The sequence below is a fragment of the Dipodomys spectabilis genome, unplaced genomic scaffold (assembly GCF_019054845.1).
Source record: "Dipodomys spectabilis isolate Male_0828 unplaced genomic scaffold, ASM1905484v1 ptg000029l, whole genome shotgun sequence".
In the NCBI taxonomy this organism is placed as follows: Eukaryota; Metazoa; Chordata; class Mammalia; order Rodentia; family Heteromyidae; genus Dipodomys; species Dipodomys spectabilis.
The window spans coordinates 1,491,479-1,495,363 of record NW_024870706.1 but is presented as its reverse complement, the minus strand read 5'-3'; the positions used below and the strand labels follow the sequence as shown (position 1 = coordinate 1,495,363).

Genomic DNA, 3,885 nt, shown 5'->3' with positions numbered 1-3,885 from the left:
AGTGTCCAGTTCAGACAAAGAGAACTCGCAGAAGAAAGATAGTATTTGCAGCAGATGTAGGTGATTTATAACTTTAGACAATCTATTTAAATCTGTTCAAAATTCTCACCTACCGTGAACTTCCCTCTTTGAATATCTTTGTTTGCTTTTCCCAAAACTGCCTTCCATTAACAGCTTAAATTTTTGAGAGGTCATGCTCATACTCTCTAAAGATTGCTGTTTGGTTGTGATTTTCGTGTGTTCTTTAACTGAATTTCAAAAGGTTGTGCAAGTGTGTTACAATTAAATATGTCCATTTAATTGTCCAATGCCCCTGGATCAGATTCACTCCTTCTATTATTGTCAATCAACCCCTTCTCCAAGATTTATTTCAGATTTACCACTTCCTTTATCACATGTGTACATTGACTATTCTAGCTGTACTTGTCCCTTGTTCCATTTTTCATTCATTCTATGTCTTTACTATTATTCCTCTCTGCTTTCAACTTCCTGATAATCGTTCTGTTAAACTGTCTGTTAATACTTTGAAAGGTTTATTTTCATTCTTTGGAGATTCAATCCTGTATATACTTGAACTTATGTCAACTTACATTTCCATAATTTGTTCATCTGCAATAATAATGTGCAAGACTGGAGATGTGAAGCCCCTAGACTTGATTTTATTCTCATTCATTTGAAAGATTAATCTTTAGTCAACAAGAAAGTTTAAAAATGGCTTAGAATGTATTCCTATCAGTTTTTATAAATGTCTATGTACAATGGTGTGTGATTATTTTACTTTCTATGGGATAATATTTTCTACTACCTATAAGTTTTGGAAAAAGAAGAAAATTAAAATTTACTACTATAGAGGAATATGATAGAAATAGAAGACAGATTTTATGTTTGTCACATCTCTGATGAGTATCCATATTCAAGACTTACTATGTTAGACTTATAGGGAAAACATAAAACAACGTATGATAAGGCAACTATTTGTGGCTTTTTAAAATGTACCTTATTAAGTGATGAAATTTACTTTATTAGCTAATGTTTGCGTTTGAAAATTGGGAGGTTGATCTATTTAACATATTTCTGGAAGGCACCTACTGAACAACACAAATGGTGGGTGGTATTATTTCTACACTTTAATGAGTGGTTGAAACAATGGCATTAGTGTTGGGTAAATAAATCAACTCTATTGTAACTTGCTCCCTACACTTGAAAAGCTTATAATGTCACTGAGTATCATCTATTTATCAAATGTTATTTTGGCGATTGTGATATTTAAAAGTTTATTTGAAAAAAAAATACACTTTCAGGAGATTAAATGTTTTGAGAATGACAACATTTTATACCACAGAACCAAGTTTTACTGGAGTACCAAAGTTTTGAAGCACTAAGGATCTTCACAATTAATGTTTTTCTGGATTACATTTGACCTCTAAGTCAAGTTTTCCGGGCCTGGTTAGACCAATTACAGATCTATTTTTCCAGGTAATATTTTCTGGGCCCACTAATGCTGGACTGAAATCTTTCATTAATCATTAGGGGAGGGGTATTAAAAATAATTTTGTGACACTTTGTGATGTTGTTCACTGATATGGTCTGGTCATCTGTAAATTGAAAATTTGAATTACAGTACTTTCTCTCAGATTTTATGATCTCATCCTTCATTTTAAGTTCGTTGCATTTCACAATTGCTTACTGCTAATTCCTTCTTCTCAAAGAATTGAGGCCCTAAAATATTATAGGAAATGAGAAATTAAGATGAGTCTTCAATTACATTCTGTTGGCATGTTGTATGGGCCTAGGTGAGAAGTCTTGCACCTGTTATCTGATGATGCAGGTAACTGGGACCTAGGATCCTAGGACTCATGGGTCCTGCAGAAGAATAATATCTTTTAGAGATCATATCAGCAAAATTTGGGTATAATCAGTAGGAATGCTTCAGAAATATGGAGAAAAACATTTTGGAACCAGCGAGTTAAAACCATGAACAGGGCAGCAGACTAAAATCCCTTATAGATTAGAGGAAAACAACATTTTTTTACCATGTGAATTCAGAAGACCAAGAACACTTAGAAGGTATCACAAGCTTATACTCAAGACATTACATTGATTCTCTTTATATTCCGATATATATTCTAAACCTAATTATTTATTTTTTTATTTTATTTATTTTTTTGGGGGGGTGTTCCGGTCGTGGGGCCTGAACTCTGGGCCTGGGTGCTGTCCCTCAGCTCTTCAGCTCAAGGCTAGCGGTCAAACCACTTGAGCCACAGCGCCATTTCTGGCTTTTTTCTTTTTGCTTATGTGGTGATGAGGAATCGAATCCAGGGATCAGTTATGCAAGGAAAGCGCTCTACCACTGAGCCACCTTCCCAGCCCTAAACATAATTATTTATATTCCAATTCTATTCATTGGAATAAATAATTATCAATTTATTTATCAAATTATCAATTAATTCTAGTAAGTTTCACTGTGTGAAATATAAAATCAGCAAATATAAAATAAAATATATATCTATGTATAAAATAATAAAAAAACAGCACATGTTTTACATTGTTCTGTGGTGGTTAGGGTATTAAAGACAACTTTGTTTTAAAGTAATATTGCATTATCTCTACCACAGTATTTTGTAGAGCTAGACCTAAAGTTTTACCATTTGTGGATTTACAGTCTGGAGACAAGAGGAAACACTGTGATTAAAGCATTACTAATTTAAGGCCTAATATCGAGGAGAAACACATGGACTTCTCCTGGAGCTATGGACATATTTGTTGATAGAAAGACAGTAGTGTAAGTTCCTTCCTGGTTGGAAGGTAGACAGACCATGACATTAGGTAATCATGCATATGAACAATTTTTCACCTTCTTGGCTTTAGCTACTTTTGAAATGGTAGGTATCATAAACAATTATATTTTTATAAAATACCTTCTGGTCTGAACAGTTCTGTCTGAACTGTTCATCTCTCTATGATCCCTTGTAACTAAGATTAGTTTTCTTCCAGTAAGACAAAGTATGATTTCAGGGTAAGATATTCTGGTTGGTCTGTTCCTACATGGAAGAAGGGTAAAGGGTCAGGTAGACATTTGTGCCAGTAAGACCTCATTTGGGAAATTTTAAGCTGGAGAAGTTTAGAAGTAGCTCTTAAGCAAGGTTTACTTTGGATCCATTAGCTCCACAAAGCTAACTCAGTTGGACAAATAAGTACTTGAAAAAGCCATCACTTTTGGACCTAGCTATAAATGCTTCAAAGTATGATCAAATCTAAAATGAAAAAAGATTTAAAATAGTCAGTGACAAAAAATTGCAAATGTGAGCAATCGACGAAACAATATAATTTTTCCACTATATACACAATTTTAGGAAAAATCGATCAATAGTATTGTTAGGAACAATAAGGTTTCCTTGTTACAAATAGGCACGTAAAGATATAAGCCTATATGAAGATTGCATCATTAACTACTTAAATTTAGAGGATACTACATGCTTCAGCAGCACGTCTACACAAATTAAAACAATACAGAGATTAACATGGCACTTGCACAAGGATGAAATGAAAATTTGTATAGTATTCCATATTTTTCATTCTTCAGATGCAAGAAATGAAAAGCAGTTGTTAAAAAGTTGATTACATAATTACAAGAGTAACAATACATGTAAGTCCTAGAATTAAAGGTTAGTTTCATATCAGTGTATTAAATCTTCACCTCAGAAATGCCTTTACATAGCATAACCTTTACAAAACTTTTGAAATTAGTTAAATTCTCATTTTATCCCAAAGAAATATACTAGTATAAGGACCTAGAAAAAAAAAGGAATCTTTAACTTTATATATGGAATGCAATCTTACAGTACACATTTATTAATGTACCTATGTATTACAAAACAATGTAGA

At 32.9% G+C, this 3,885-nt stretch overlaps 1 pseudogene; it reads left to right on the top strand.

Annotated features, from left to right (window-relative positions):
* The first annotated feature begins 3,473 nt into the window (after positions 1-3,473).
* On the top strand, positions 3,474-3,573 carry LOC122104638 (annotated as a pseudogene).
* Positions 3,574-3,885: the final 312 nt, after the last annotated feature.